General features: G+C 53.5%; 1 protein-coding gene across 4 annotated transcripts in view; it reads right to left on the bottom strand.

Annotated features, from left to right (window-relative positions):
- MYT1 (myelin transcription factor 1) overlaps positions 1-10,751 on the bottom strand; it is a 61,464-nt gene extending 50,713 nt beyond the window's left edge. For 2 of the 4 annotated variants that reach the window (XM_025263925.3, XM_025263924.3), the window contains exon 1: positions 10,268-10,750. The gene's annotated coding sequence lies outside the window, so the exon portion shown is untranslated. The other 2 variants (XM_025263922.3, XM_025263923.3) reach the window with 2 other exon arrangements.
- Between the last annotated feature and the right edge of the window lie 5,896 nt (positions 10,752-16,647).

The following is a 16,647-nucleotide window of genomic DNA, read 5'->3' as shown; positions in this document are numbered from 1 at the left end:
GCCAACCAGGCAGACAGGCCCTGTGTCCCACCTGTGTGTCTGGCCTGGAGAGGCCAGCCTCCTCAGCTCTCACCAGGCCTCAGGCACCCTTGGAAGCTCATCACCCCGCCCTAAAGCCGTGAAGTGACCACACCCACGGAAAGTCTGGGCCCTGAAATCCAGTACAGTTGTCCCCATGTCTGCAGGGTCTGCATCCGTAGAGTCAACCAACATGGATAGAAAACACTCCCTCCAAAATTCCAGAGAGTTCCAAAAAGAATACTTGGTTTGCGACAATTTGCACAGCGTTTACATTCTGCTGTGCTGTGCTGTGCTTAGTCGCTCAGTCATGTCTGACTCTTTTTGACCCCATGGACTGTAGCCCGCCAGGCTCCTCTGTCTATGGGAATTCTCCAGGCAAGAATACTGGAGTGGGTTTCCATGCCCTCTTCCAGGGGATCTTCCCAACCCAGGGATCAAATCCAGGTCTCCCGCATCGCAGACAGGCTCTTTACCACCTGAGCTCCTAGGGAAGCCCACGTTTACATTGTAGCAGGTGTTATTAGTAACCTAGAGATAGATGGTCTGAAATTTAAGGACAATGTATGTAGGTTACAGGAAATACTCCAGCATTCCATACAAGGGACTGGAGCATCCATGGACTTTGGAATCCTGGATGGGTGGTCCCAAACCCAATCCCCCGTAGAGTCCCAAGGACAACTAAATAAACACAGCTCCCACTCAAAAGGAAAAATTCTCTCCTACTTTCATCTCAACCCAACAGAGTATAAACCCTTCCCAGACTGTCTCAAAAGCACGCTTCCCACTGGACCCTAAGAAAGTTAGCAAGGGACAGGAAAATTATCTACAAGAAAAGCAAAGCTTGTATGAGAAATAATCTGGTGTGTGTGATTGCCCTAGCAATGAAAATAAATGAATAAAGATGATTCTCAGCATCACGCGGGCAGCTGGCAGCGGCAGAAGAGTCTGGTCCTGAGGCTGTGAGTCCTGCTGGGTCTGTCCTGCCCCACATCCCATAAACCTACAGTCCCGGACAAATGGGGTCCCTGAAGGCCCGGCCTGGAGTGGAGTGTAGGGCGTCCTTCAAGAGCAAGTGTCGGAGCCTACAGACGCGGCAAGTGCATGTGGAAGGGTAAGGAGCAGCCCAGCACAGAAACTAGGCTGATCAAATAATAAGCATATTAAGGAGCCTGATTTCTCACAGCAGTGAGGAAGGAGTTACACAGGTGGAGAGGGAGAAATCTAGAATGTATCCTGGGGGGAACTGGAGTCAGAGCTGTCAGGATGAACCTGTGGTCTTCAAGAAAATCTAGGTGTGTGTGCATGTCACACACATGTGCATTGAAAGTCTGGGAGCACGTCCACACTAGGTCCAGGGGTGGCTCCAGGCTCGAGTCTGGGAGAGCTCAGAGAATCACATGCACATCAGAAGGACACAGTTGCCAGCACTGAACAATCTTAGCATCAAAATAATGATTATAATCCACTGGATAAAATAAATCGTCAGTCTATTCAGACATCAATAAAAATGAATAAATTGGTGGTTTGAGGAAGAATTCGGCATTTCCCCCCAAAATAACTGGGTTGGCCAAAGAGTTTGCTTGGGTTTTCTGTAAGGTGTTAGGATTAGTGGAAAAACTCAAATGAACTTTTGGCCAACCCAATATTTATTCATCGCAAAGGGGAAAGTGTTGTTGCAGCTAGAGACACTGGGATGGCAACACCCAAACCAAGGAAAGCGCTACAGTGGGTGTCGCCAAGACAAGTCTTGTCTGACCAAGACCAACACACCATGTGGTCCTGAGCCCACTGTTGAGACACTGTCGAGGACCAGATAACCCAAGTGATGGATGGTTCTAGAGAAGAAGTTCTTTAGAACTTCTTTGTTGGAAACCCCTCTGGGTAAAGAGCACAGATTGGCAGATATACCTCCAGTGGGTCAGAAAAAAACTGTTTTGTATCTGAAAAGTTTCTGTGAATTTGAGATTGTTTCAAAAAACATTTGGGACTTCCCTGGTGGTCCAGTAGCTAAGACTCCGAGCTCCCAAGGCAAGGGGCTCAGGTTCGATCCCTGATGAGGGAACTAGACCCCACGTGCCACAACTAAAGATCCCATTTGCTGCAATTAAGACTCGGCACAGGTAAATAAATAAATATTTTTTAAAATAACATGGCTGGGGGTGAGATTTCAGTAACAGACAGTCAGTGGAGGCATCTGTGATGAGAGCTTGTAGCTGAGCCCCAGGGTCTCCTCAGGGCCCTCCTGCTTCCCAAGTCCCAGGACTGTTCCTAGAAGACAGCAAGGCTGAAATGTCCTGGGTCAAGGCTGGCTTCCCAGCACCTGCTGGAGAGCCGGGGACAGCCAGGGCAGGGCAGGCTCTCGGAGGAATCTGACAAGCCTGGAAATCCAAAAGGGAGTGGCACTCTTGCCCTGGACACTGTGGGTCCTGGGCGGGAACAGGAGGTTGGGGTGCTTGGCGCCCCCAGAAACGCTGACCTGGGTGGCCCCTCCCCCTCCCCCATCCCCTCCCCCTTCTCTGCTCCAGGCCTGCCTGTGACCTGGTTTCCAGGGTCTGGAGGCAGCCCTGGTGTACCACCCATCAGATCAGCTTTTGGCAGGAAATGCAAACAGGACTGATGGGGAAATGAGGGCAAGTTTTGCTCTTTTCTTTCTTCTTTTTTCTTTTTTTTTTTTGCTGGAATTCAGAGAGAAGTAAAATGAAGACTTGCTGAGTGGAGCAAAGACAGACCTGCTTTTGCTGAGTTTAGGTGAAAATGAGAGGAGAGAAGTGGGGGCAGGGGAGTTGGCAGTTCCATCGCTCTGCACGTTTCTCATTATTTTGCTTCTAAATCAGCCTCGCTGGTGCTTTCTCTATTCAATAAAAGCCAAACGCAAGCCACGTCCCCTAATCTCTCCAACAGCAGCTCACTGCTGAGAAAATAATATAGATGTAACTTCCAGCATCGTACACTTTCTTTTCCATTTATATGCAAATAGTGACCTTTCACCCAGGCTGTCTCAAAGAAGTGTTTCCTTAAAAATGCAAATAGCATGTTGCAGGCTGACTGTGGCTGAGTCTTTCTTATATGATTATTATTATTTCTTTTAAACTTACCCACGCTGTAAAAACAACAGCTAAACAGCCGGGCAGTAATGATGACTTTTCAAACCCCATCACAGGACTGGCTCTCCAGGCAGCCTGTCAGGGAGCCTGCCAGCAGGGGAGGGCCCCCAGATGATGAGGGGTGGGGACCCTCGCAGCCGCAGGGCGGGCTGAGTGTCCTGGGAGAGGCACAATGGTGGAAGCCAGGACTCGGGCGCCCAGGCAGGTGCAAGGGAGTGGGAGCGTGGGCGGCAGGCTGTGCGCTCCAGGCAGGCGCACAGGATTTCTCAGAAAGCCTCCCCACACAGACGGAGTTCAACACCAGGGGTCAGGACGAGGATCCCGACCTCAACCTCCATCTGGGCACACACGCCTCACCCCCGGACGAGGAGTCAGGGGCAGGCAGCTCATGGGAAGCTCTCTGCCCTCCCTCAACCCCTGAGGCCAAGAGGAATGACGAGGACAGGGGGCTAGAGAAGCCCAGGAAACAGGCACAGCACTGCTACTCGGTGCATGGGGGCGCTGGGCTGGGGGCCTCTCCCCACTCCCCTGACCCACTGATCGACCAAGTCAGGACGCAGGCGGGGAGGAGCCAGGGAAGGTGTCAGTCATGGCCTGTGCCCACCCACAGCTCCCATGGTCCCCTGAATTTTCCCTGCAGGAGTCAGAACTGTCCGGCCCAGGAGAGGGAAAATGGCCACTTACCCCTTCCTGGAAACCACACACTTTACTTAGGCTCTTGCAGTTAACTCGACTAGAACGGGCTCTCATTGTACAAACAGAATAAAACCAAGCTTCTCCAGGGTCCCTTGAGGCCTGTCTCTGCCCTGGCTCATGTCCAGTTCAGAAAGAGAGGGGACCAGGAAGGAGGGTAGGAGGTCCAGGCAGCTCCAGGGCCTCGCAGCCAGAGAGAGGGATTTCTGATAGTAGTTCACTCGCCTTCTCCTACCCCCATCCCTCTAACTCCGGACATGGACGCACTCCTGTCTGGGGGAGGAGAGCAAGCTCGGGGGGCTGACGTCATAGCCCCAGACCCAGGGCTCGGAGTGGCCCCCGTACGGTGGCTGGATTTCAGGGTAGGCATGGCCAGCAGAGATGTCCACCTATCAGCCTCCTGCACTGCTCAGGGACAGCCCCTCTCTCCTGCCTTTAAGTGAGAAATATCAGGGGGCTGCACACACTAGCTTCCCAGTTTGGATGGGCACGCACAGCACACAGGACGTCAACAAGGCAGAATGTGAAGAGAACGCAAACCACACTGACCAGAGGCAGCTGCCTCCAAAAGGCTCTGGGCAGTAAGGGGTCCATCACCAGGAAGGGGCATGGTGGGGTGGGAAGAGCCCCTCCAGGCCCTGTGCCCTCAACCTGCACCCTCGCGCTGACACGCATGCTCAGGAGCTGTCGGAATGCCCTCTGGGACGGCATCAGGGCAGGAGTGGGACTCTGACTGTCACAGCAGAGCCCATTCCGGGTCCCCCAGACACCAGAGGTGCAGGCTGAGCATGAGAGCGCAGGCCTCCCACACCAGGCAGCAGGTTCTGAACCCAGAGACGCAACGTGTAACTTGCAGCTGGCTCAGTGAAGCCAGGACCCAGAAGTCTTCACTCGTGCCATCACACACCACTTTGGAGCCTTTGAGGGGTCTAAAAAGTTTGTCAGCTGCAATTCAAGGTCAAATCCAACCCGCTTTTTCCTCTCCCTTTGGGCTGATGTACTGACTTCAGGTCTCCGCGGGTTTCTCTGCCGGCTTCAGTGGCATTTCCGGAAGCATCAGAGCCTCAGGATGACGGAAGGCGGGTGAACTCACAGCTCCTCACGACGCTCACACATCATGAAAAGTGCTGCTCTATGTGTGTTGGGGGAGGGGACCTCACAGCTAACCTGCTCTGGTGCAAAATGAGACCTCGGGAAGCTAGGGTTGGGGGCTGGGCTTCGTGAAATAAAAGGAGATACACAAAAATCTAAGTTATTTAGCCAGAGCACAACCAGATCACTAAAAGGTAATAACAGAAACACCCCCTCCAAGGTGAGGGAGGTGAGAGGGGGGTTCAGAATGGGGGGACACGTGTATACCCGTGGCTGATTCACGTTGACGTATGGCAAAAACCACCATAATATTGTAATTATCCTCCAATTAGAAATAATTAATTAATTAAAAATAATAAAAAGAAGGGTAAATAATAATAATAATAAAGAAAGAAACACCCCTCAGCCTGGACAGCGGAGTCTAACTTTCCACCCTGGCTGATAGCATATCCACTCAGATTCTGGAGGAAAAACTCAGAAGCGGACCCTTAGGTAGCTCTTCTTCCCACCTGGATTCATAAGCTTCTCTGGCTGTGTCTAGTCCAGCACTGACAGCCCAGGGCCTGAGATTACAATGGCACCCAGGCCAGTACCTGTGTGTGGACCAGAACCAAGTGTGGGGGCACTGCACACTGGGCACCCCAAACCTGGTGGCCTGCAGGCCCCCCTCCAAGGCAGGTGGGAACACCAGCAAGGCTGATGCAACGTGATAGCAGAGGTGTTTCAACAACTAAACACTTAGGGCATGACTGGCTCCTGGGAGGGACACCAAGGGACCCGTATGGCATCCGTTTGGGGCTGAAAGAGCAGTGGAGGTGGAAGGAGACAGGAGATGGGCCAGGAGTCTCAGCATGGCCTGGATGGGGGATGGAAAATCAGGTTGGAAGACAGACTAAGGACATCTCCCAGGCAATTGGGAAGCACCAAGAAGGGCAGTGAGGGCCAGTGTGATCCGGATGGCCTCCTGGGAGGTCTAGGGTCCTGGGAAGTCAGGCCGTGCAGGTCTGGAATTCATATGAGACGCTGCAGAATTACACGTGAAAATCACTGGTTAACAAACCAATTTACTGCTCAGCGGAGTCCAGTGAGCAAGCAGGCCGTTCTGAACCATTGGGTCTGGGACCCCTAGGACAGTCACTGTCCCCGAGCACCTCAGTTATGTCACAGGTCAGCTCTGAGTCTGTGAGATGCCTCGTGGCAGCCCCTTCACTCAGAAAGCACTGGGCAGCTCATGGGGAGGACAGTGGCTGAGCCACTTTATACCCTGTAGTCAAGTGAAGACTGAAGAGATTCAGCCTGATGTGCGGGAAGTTGGGTCCCTCCTGGGCCTGCAGCTCAGGGTGTCTGACCGGCTCAGGAAAAGCAGGCACAGGAGTGAGGAATAACAGAGCAGTGAGCTCCTGCCCCCTCGGACAGAAGCTGGAGGGGCAGGAGGGCCCTAGGTCTGGAGTCTGAGCTGAGAGAGATGGGGGTGCTGAATGCAGGCTGAGGGGAGGGCAGCCCATCCAGCTTGGAGCCCTGGGGAGCTCTCTCTCAAGCTGCTGCTTTAGTGTGGAGTTTTTAGGCCACGAAACGGGAGAAAAGGAGAGGCCCCAGGTGGCTTCCACTGGAGCCCTCAAACCCACGTCAACCGGGATCAAGGTGTGAAGCCAGGCGTGAGGGCTTGTCTGGCGGCAACTCAGCCAGATGGCACGTCCGGATGGACACACGCCGCGCCCTGCCCACCACCCTGAACCCCGCGGTGCCTAAGGCCTGTCCCTGGCACGCCCCACACGCACACGACCCTGCTCCCAGTCTGCCATCCCGAGAAATCCCTCACATCAGGCATGTCCGCACAGACCCACGCGGCCCCTCCAGGTGCCTGAGCAGCGGAAGGGGTCCTGGGGTCTCAGAGTGCCAGCACTCGGGCAAGGGCTCTGGCCTTCCATCCAGGAGTAATCCTGATGGAGGCAGGTTACACCTCCTTGGACTTACTTTCAGTGCATCTGGTTAAACTAACACTGCGTTTACAAACCATAAATAAAAATGAAAGAGGAAGGGAGGATGGACACCTAGACGCAAGCTCTGACAAGAGGGAGGCCGACCAAGAGAACGGTGCTCCCTGCTGGCGAGCAGTCTCCACTCTGCTCTCTCTGGAACCAGCCCAGAACTCGTCTGAGAGCAAAGCTTTTGTAAGTCAGGTGGAAAACGCCTCCCGGTTTGTTTTGAGGGTTTTTTAAGCAACATTTGGGGAAAATTCAGCCATCTGTGAAGAACAGGATGTACACTGAGGATCCCAAAGCCTGGCCAGCACTCAGGAGGGGCCCAAGAGGGCGGCGGGGTCTCCAGGGAGCAGGGCGGGCATGGGGGCAGCTCAGGGCACTGCTCCCACTCCTGAGAAACGGCGTTTTCCACCCAGGCTGACCAATCTCCTGATGACGCCCACTCCCAAAGACTGTCCCTGTAAAATTCCTGTTAAACTACCTCTGTAGACAACTAGCTTCTGGTTTATTCATGAGTGAGCGTACATGGAAGGAGGAGATAGGAGGGTTGGGAGCTGGTGGGGGGAGGGCCCCTGGCCAGGCCCCCTCTCAGCTCCCAGGCCCAGCTTTCCACAGGGTAACAGCCAGCAAGAAGTGTGTCTAGACGGGTCTTCCAAGCCCAGGATGGCGTTTCTCTCTCTAGCACCCAAGACTCACTGGTTGCCCAATCCCCTTCTCCGAAGAAGTGGGGGGTCAGGTGACAAGGCAGCCCCCGCCCTCCCAGCCGCCGCCCTGGGCCCTACCTCTCTGTCCACTCCAGGCCTAGTGCTGACCTGGGTGTTCTGGTCGCTTTGGGCCCTCCTCCCTAGCTCAGGCCATTGGAGGAGGGGGAGGGTGTGAGCAGACCCTCCCTCACTCTCTCTTCACCAGAGCTGAAGTGCCTCAGCCCCCACCAGCCATCAGGGCAGCAGCCGGAGGCCTAGGGGCACTTCTCACACTCTCTCAGTCTGCAGGTTCCTCATCCTGCCCTCTCTGCCCAATGCTTGGCCATGCTAATCAGCATTCCAAACCATGCAGCCATCGCCCAGGCTGGGCACCACCAGCAGGGGGGTGGGCTGCACACACACACACCCCAGGCCCCCCAAGCCAGTTACCAGAGTTGTCTCAGACCCCCTGTGCCCTCACTCCATCACACAGAGTCACCCGGGTCCTTGTGGGCACATTCAGTGACTCCAGACCAGAAGAGGACAGTGGGGTCCGGAGAGGAAGACCCCTGACTCTAGGCAGCATCAGAGAGAACGTCCACCCCAGCCAAGGCCAGGGGACAGGCCAAGCTTCACACAGAAAGGGTGGCTGTAGGTCAGCTCCCTGGTGGGGTCTGAGTGCCCAGAGCACGCTCCTGTGCCAGCATTCTCTCTGCTGGCCTCTCCCTGACGCCTATGGGCACAGACAGAACTTTCCAGGACAATCTTCTGTGACCCCAGGGACAGAGCTTCTTCACAACCCCAAAGACTCTGCCCATTGTGTGGGGGCATCTCAGATCAGGTCCTCCTCCCTCAGGCATCAGAAGCATTTAGGGTGACAGGTGACCACTGCTCCTGCCAGAACCTTTCAAGAGAGCCTGGAGCATCAGCTCCCAGTATTTGGAGCTGCCTCCAGACCTGTGGGAAATGCCTGAGGTCACAAGGACCACTACATCACCCCCTGCCCTGCCTACTTAGGTAGCCCCTCTGCCCTGGGTGAGTTCCCATGCCCGTGTCTGGGGCCATCATTCAAAAGGGCCAGAACCCAAGGAGTTGCAGAATAAAAGGCCTCCATGGCCAGCTCTGAGGCTCCGCTCAGCCCCTGGATCAGCAGACACCCTTGTGAGTGCCCAGGAGGTTGGGGCCCCCATCTCCAGCTCTGCAGGACAGAGGGGTCATGAAGCTACTTCCTTCTCTTTGCAAACAAACTGCCCTATAAACCCTAAGCAAGCCTCCTCTGCACAGCCAACAACTCCGGTCCAGCCCTCCCCACCAGCACCACAAAACTCCAGTTGCTGCTCCCCCGTTCTTTTGTTTACCATTAATCAGCAGGGCCATATGGAAAGATGTGAGAGTCACAGCCACAGGGCCAGGGCGGGGATATCTGGTGGTGAGGAACCTGGGCCTCTCCCCAGCACCCGCCCGGCCTCCCTGGGCCAGGAGGCCAAGTCCAGGCACATCCACTCACCCGAGACTGAGGTTCGCCTCCTCCAGGTTTGCCCCAGAGCTCTCCTGCCTTTTGTTCACTCAGCCACTGGCCTCAGTCCTCAGGTCTCTCTGATTTTTTTCTTTTAACCACTGGGGCAAAATTTCTCAACTCCATCTCCCAAAAGGATAACAATCACGGCCGTTATCGCCATTAAAGTGACACAGTCTGATGGCTCAGGACCGAGCCCATACCCTGCTACCAGACCCTCCTCTCAGAGGTTTTGTCTCAGAAATTAAAGCCCAACTTTACCAGCCAACGATGTCCCTGGACGCAAAGGTAATGCCGAGAGCAGAGAAGCCCTCTGTGACTTAGAAGGAGCAACTCTCGCGACAAGGGCACACCACACCATAACCCAGGAGCTGCTGGCGGCTTGTTTATCTTCCTGATTCACAAAGAGGAAAGTGAACCCAGCGGACAAAGTCCACGGCCCAGAACACATCACCTTAGAGGCAAAGGCATCATATCTTTCAAGGCTCACCCAGACTTCTTGGCTAAGCCCGATTTGTAGTTTTAAATACAAAAATCCAGTTACTAACGCCATAAACACACACACTCGTGACCCCAATCACATAGCGAGAAAAGGAGCGTAAGGGAACAGTGCGTCTATCCCACAGACACGCACCCTTAAGTTTAGAAATACGTGACACGCGAAGACAGGGCGCTCACATGACCATCTCTACTCCGTCTTGGGTGGGGGCACAAACGCGGTCCGGACGGCGTCCCCGCTGCAGAGCGGTCTTCTGCCTAAGGAGCCAGCGTTCTCCCAGGGAACCCAGCTGCTAGATCCCCTGGCTGCAGATACAACTGTGTTCCTCTTCCAGAAAAGCACATAAAGTTTTCGTCTCAACACCAGGTCCCCCAATGTCTTTTCTGTCAGACGCACAATGTGTTCACTAAATTCTCAGAGAAGCCAAGCGCGTGAGCAAGCCAAGGAGGGACAGAGAACGCGGAGGAAAACAGCCGCCGGCAGACCCAGGAGGAGGAGAAAGCCTCGGTCCAACAGAGCGGCTTTAAAAAGCCATCCTCAGACCTGTTCTTCCAGCAAAGAAAGCCTTCATCTTAGAAATTAACTCTGCGCGCGCCCTCTCCCCATCTCCACCCGAGGGGAAAAGCCAAGCACTGGGCATCTGCCTTTGTCAGCAAAAGAACATAACATTGACTTACCTTTCCCCACAGCTATTGTCTGTCCTCTTTCAAAATGACATCACGGAAAGCAATCATGAAATTTACATGGGGGGTGCGGATGGACGGGAGGAGAGGCGAGGCGGCTGCCTCGCTTCCAGCGGTCACATGTGGGGAAGCCTGTGTGCGGGTTTCAATTAAATATCTTCTCCCTTTAGTGTGCGAACTCCTAAGCCAGCTGAAGGCGACGTCTCATTTACTTAATGACCGCTCTCATTAGCAGCGGTGGCACGGGCTGGCGGAGAGACTCCTTTGTAAATACGCTACCCATGAACCCTTGGGGCTCCAATATATCTGTTTACTCTCCGAGGTGAAATAAATTTACAGTATAGCATCAGAAAGATGGATCTGCTGACGGGGAGCGAGAGGTGCCCAGGCCCTCAGAGCCGCTGTCTCCTGCTCCAAGCCTCAGCCAGCAGAAGTTGCCCGCGTTTGCCCACACTGATTCATAATTAATATGCAGCACGATTTGGAGTTTTTTATGCAAAACACACAAAAGGGCAGTACGCGTCACAACCACCAGGCTCACCCCCCTCTGCTTTCTCCACCAGTGGTTCAGTCCAATAATTCCTAATAGCAGCAACCGGAATGACAGATGCCCTGGGTTAGCACGGCTGCAGCGAAAGTACTTTACAATATTTATTGGTGGTTAGGAATATGACCTACCATCATAAAGAGCGGACTGCAGAATTTATTACTCAGATGAGCCAGGAGGGGTGCACAGTGGTTCATCTGCATATCTAAGTATCAGTGACTTAAATGGATATGTATATATTGTTTAAGTGCATAAGGTTCTTATGGCCACAGACCAAAAAAGAGTCATATACACAAAGAGCAGGTGAGGAAAAGAGACTTTGCCTTTATTACACGTTTCCTTTTTGTTTCCAGTCTGAAAATCATAAAACGCTCTCACAGAAAGCCTGAGCACTCTGGAAGACACATGTATCCCATACCTTGAAGCCACTGAGTTTTTCCCAGCCAGAAGGAAGCACACCACTCAAGTTCCATCTTTTTGAGTTTTTTTTTTTTTTCAAACTGCCTGCAAGGAGCTAGCCAATGAAAATCAGGAGAGAAAAAATTGATAACACACACAATGGAAGTGCCCACCCACTCTTTAAGTAATCCAACTGTCTACTTTCTTGGGTGTTAGGCTTGATTTTTTTTTTTCCACACTTAGGGATAAATGTAGGAATTTCCTCAGTGAGAGTACCCAGGAGCTGGGAATTCTTGCTTATTATCTGAAGTCCCTCTTCTTACAGACAAAGCTAGCAAACAATTGTTCATTATCATAATCCAATTGTCAGAAACTGCACTGTGAAACACGACACATGCCGAACTCCAGACACTGGCACAGAATGGACTGTCACAGACCAGTGAGACGGCCAGAGAGACCCGTGGCCCAGAAACTCAGTGCAGAGATTGCGACAGACAGCAAGTATCGGTTTTTGGTATGTTATGCGGGAACACAATGTGTGTGTGTCCCACATCAATCAGCACTGAAGGGCTCGGGCCACCAAAAACACGAGTGAGACAGAACCAAAACATTTAGCTTTCTCTAAGAGAACGTTTTTGAAGGGCAGCGAAAACCCTTCCACAAGCAGTTACTTTCAACTTGCAGAGCTGCTCCCACACTGCATGTAAACCAAGGAGATTCATGCTGAAAATAAGTATGTTCAGTTCTTACACACACATTATTCTCAACAAATAAAAGACAAAATGCACTCAAAGCAATCTCTTAATTTGAGCAATTGGAAATAGAGGCAAGCCCTCACTGGTCAAACTGAGGATGAAATATTAATCAGCCAGATGAGAACAGCTTGTGGCCCCGGCCACAACTGCCTAACCTTGTTTTTATTCTTTCCTAAGCTCACACCCATTAGCATAGAAGGACACGTTCAGTTAAGAGCTCTCTTGAAAAGCCATTTCCTGCCTCCTCTGGACACACTGCAAGAACTGGGATATTTTACATCCCAAACCTTTGGCATTCAGAAATTCTATTAAACTCTTATCGGCAGACTGCAGGCTCAGACAGCCCTGCACGCTGTTGTTCCAGGCTGGAGACAGAATCAAGGGAGAGCCAGTGCTGAATCAGCCGATTCCCCCACAATACCCAGTGTTTCATGAAAGCATGTAATTCAGACACGGAACACTCAGACGCAGGAAACAGCAGCAAGCAAGAGGTAACATAGGGAGAGATCAGTGTGTGTGACAGAAAGACCTGGGATGGCAGGTAACAGACTGCATCCGCTCACACACTCAGGAACCTGCAGCTCTTACACCTGCCCACTGAACAACAGGCTCCCTAGGCAGGCATCCTGGTGGTCCGGAGTGCGGCCTCTGGTATCCACCTGAGTCTGCTCAGGGAGCGTTCCAACGAGCTCAGCAACTTCAAATTGCTGCCTGTTCCGAGAACCTGGGGAGAAGCCCTGGGAGCCTCCCCCCCAACCCCAGGAGGTCATCGTTGCAAGAGCCGGTTCAGAAGACAGGTTTTGATGAGTAAAGGTTCAAAATCTCCCTCCCACTCCACCAAGAGAACAAAGGAAGGGAGCCAGGAAGGGACTTAGCCACAAGTTTTAAGGTTTCGCAGCTTTGTCAGCCTGAGTGGTAGGGTCCAGACGCGCCTGGATCTGATCAGCACGTTGGACAGCGCTCCCTCGCCCGAGGGCTCTTTGTTCGCGCAGTCAGGACTGGCACTCGACAGTCCCCGAGCCCGGCGGGAGAGGCGATTCCAAACCAAGTCTCCCAGCCTTGCGTGTAAGTGACAGCAGCAAGGTGTCATGAAAACTTTCCCTCTTACACAAGGGGAAACTATCAGGATTTTTTTTAATCATAAAATATTTCCTTTGCCATAATTAAGCAAGGAGCACATTGTTCCTCTAAGCTTTATTTCATAAAAGATCTGTGAGGAGGACACTTGTAATTTTAAAATTTGGAAGATCCACAGGGAAGCAACCTCTGCTTGATTGGAGGGTTCTCAAATGCCACAGGGGAGAAAAATGGGCAGATTTGCAAAAGCAAACTTGCAGCACTCGCTTAGGAAGTGTTTTGTGGGAGCTGGGGAGGCAGGCTCAAAGATGGCTTAGCTAGTAAGATCATTTCAAATAAAGTGTAATTACTTGTGCAAATCTGCACACAGACATTCCAAGTGTCAGTTCATTTGCTTCATAAAAACTCTTTCAAGTAATTTTGGTCTAAACTTTCTGCATCTGTAATTGGCACCACCTTCTCCGGTGACCAGCTGGGGGTGAGAGTTTTCTTGTTTCCCTCTGAAAGCGTCCCTGCAGATGGGCGCCCGCCTTAAAGCTGCAGACGACAATTAGGGCTGTTGTGTGTGGAGCCGCGATGGTCAGCATTAATATTGTATACGAACAGCTGAGGGCGAGGGGGGGCGCTGCCCCAGGCAGGCTCTGGCAGATGGAGCAAACAAAACCGAGAACACTCTCACCAGCATCCTGGGCTGACTCACACACACTCACACACACTCTGGCTGTACCATGGAGAGTGAGTGTTTCGTGCTGAGACAGCAAACACACCAACCCTCTGACACTGTGTGCACACTTACACACACAAACACACACTTGATCTGGAGAGTATCACATTGTTAAAGTCTCCCATACACACAGTAACTTTGTGTGTGATGGAAACACAAGCACCAGCGGCCCCAGTGAACCATTTGCTGCAGTGAGTCCCGTGTGGACAGGCAGGTCACACACACACACACACCCCCACCCACTGCTCCCCCCACCTCCCACAGACAGGGCAGCCTCCACGGGCTCTGCAAGCCCCTCCATCAGTCTCTGAGGGCCCTGGCCTTGCTCTGAAGGGAGCGTGTGTCTGTCACCTCCTCAGCTGCCCAGAAAAGAGCACTGAGAGCTGATGGGGACACACAGCTAATTAGTCCCTTTGGCGTCTTGGCAGAAACCTGTGAACAAGCCAGGGGAGGGGTACTCAGGGGTGGGGGTGGTGGGGGGTACGCACCCAGGAAGGTCCCGCAGAGTGTCATCTTGGCTGAGCGGGCACACCTCCACTCAGAAACTTGTCCTGTGCGGTCACTTCATGCTGCAAAAGTTGTGACACAAACTTCTGTGTCCAGGGCCCTGGAGAGCTCCCTTCTCGTGCAGCCAATCGGGGGCCAGGGAGCAAATAATCACAAATTGATGCCCTGCCAATGAGGCTCCATTCCCCACACAAAGGGGCCCCAGGCCCCAGACAATGAGCCCTGCCTGCAGGTGGGAGGAGGCAGAGACACAGCCTCTTCTCACTAAGGGACCAATAAGTGAGGGAGGGGAGGGGCCGTCCTGAAGGTGCTCCCCTTAGCCTCCTCCTCCCCACTTTCCTGCCTCGCTCTCCCCTATCCCTACCCCTCTTCTTCCTCTCACTTTCCTCTCCCTCCACTTCACCCCAGACCAAGTTAGGTCAGAAACCTGGCTGAAGACCACTCAGGACAAGCGGGAGGGGTCAGGTCTAATTGGCCTTGACCTCCCCCAACACTAACATTGACTATGAGGGGGCAGGCCCTTGTAGCCCCTGAACAATGAATGCCCCACCACCCAGGTGTGAAGCTTGAGGGGCAGAGGGAAGGTGAAGAGAGGACCAGCTCCCTCAGGGATGGAGGGTCAGGAGGGGGACCACAGAAGCAGGGCGGGGTCAGGGTACGTGTGGGTGGGGAGTGGGTTAGGCCTCTCTGCGGTGACCCCTCATGACCCACTCCATGCCCGTGACCCTTTGATGCCCATGGAAGTCTTTGGAGCAACAAGTTCAGCCATCACCAGACCTGGCTGAAGCCCCCCGGCTTCCCCTGATGCTGGGTGAAACGCCTACTCACCCCTCAGGTGACAGCTCAAGTCTCCATCCCACCCTCAGCCTGAGTACTCCGCCGTCTGTGCGCGGCTGTCTGCCCCTGATGGGTGAGGCCCATACAGCCTGTGGCCACACTCAGGTTCCATGGGAGGCCCAGGAGATGGGCCTGAGAACAATCCCCTGTAAAGGTGGGAAGGGCAGATGATACCCAGGGCCCCTCTGACATTCCTCGAGGGCAGAGGCCTCAAATCTGGTCCCTGGGGTTGTGGACCCTTCTTTACGAAGCCCGAGAGTGGTGAGTCACAGGCCCCAGGCTACCACACAAGCTGGAGAGATGGGTGCTGGGGCCGGGCTTCACTCTCCTGAAGCCAGGAGAAGGGAAATCTGGACAGAACCCAGGCTATCCCATGTTCCCTCAATAGCCCTGTGACCACCAGCAAACAGCTGTCTCCATGCCTGTTGTAAGGCCTCCAGTGAGGGCAGCTGGGCAGGAAATGGACAAGCATGTGGTCCTAGGGGGAGCTGCGCACATTAGGATACAGGCTGGGGGACGGACCAGGCTCCTTGAGGGTCTGTTGGGTCCAATCAAGGGACACAGGGGACTCCAGGGTTTGGCCTGAGCCCTGGGAGGGGCAATGAAAGGAGCAGACAAGGGAGAGCAGGCGTGTGGGAACTGAAAGCCCTACTATCCCCAGGTCATGGGTTCAGTCGGAGGCTCAGGGCCAAATAAAACTAGAAATAAAGGTGAATCACCTAGTTAGAGGGCAGCAAGGGGAGGGGAAAATGTGCTTAGAGCCTAGTGAGGGGGAGGAGGGGGAAGGGCAGGGGCAGATGGGTGAACAGGGGCTCATGGGGAACAGGGGTAAACAGGGAAGAGAGGCTGGGGCTGGCTGGGAGGTCCCCTCCATGTCTGTCACGGTCCCTCATCTGCAGTGAGAGATATGCTTACAGAGAAGTTACCTCCATCGAGTTATCCAACCCTCCTGTGACTCCCCTGTAAAGCAAGGGCATCAGGGACACTGCCTACTGCCCTGCAGGCCCCCAGATGGGGCCACACCTGTTGGCTGGTGCTGAGTCGTTGCTGATTATTTCTTATCACCTCCCATCCCCGGCCTGCCAACCTGGGAGACCACCAGGAAGACCAAAAGGCTCCCTCCTGGCACCACAGAGACCAGGTCCCTGCGGTGAGCGATTCTGAGTCCACTAGGCTCCCAAACCTTGGGGGAAATGCATCCTTGAATGGAGTTAAGTAAGGCTGATGACAGAGTAATAACGGGAGCAGCCTAGGAACACTTGTGATGTTTCCCTTAATAAAACCAAATGACCTTGTAAGCCAGCACATGACAAAAGCCCTTGGACAAGTGCAGAGTCAGCTAAGACAAAGTCAGTGTCTTTTCTGAAGGCTTGGGGGCTGCAGGAGGTCCTTGGACTCCTTAGTTCTGCCTCCCCCAACTCACTGTGCTCAGGAATAGCGGGAGCAGCACAGGAGTCCCAAAATGAGATGTGAACTCTGAGGACTGAGTCAGAATTCACATTCCAACAAGACCCCAGGGGACCTGCGG

The sequence above is a fragment of the Bubalus bubalis genome, chromosome 14, assembly GCF_019923935.1.
Source record: "Bubalus bubalis isolate 160015118507 breed Murrah chromosome 14, NDDB_SH_1, whole genome shotgun sequence".
In the NCBI taxonomy this organism is placed as follows: domain Eukaryota; kingdom Metazoa; phylum Chordata; class Mammalia; order Artiodactyla; family Bovidae; genus Bubalus; species Bubalus bubalis.
Note: the sequence above shows the minus strand (reverse complement) of the source record. Positions and strands in the feature narration are given on the sequence as shown.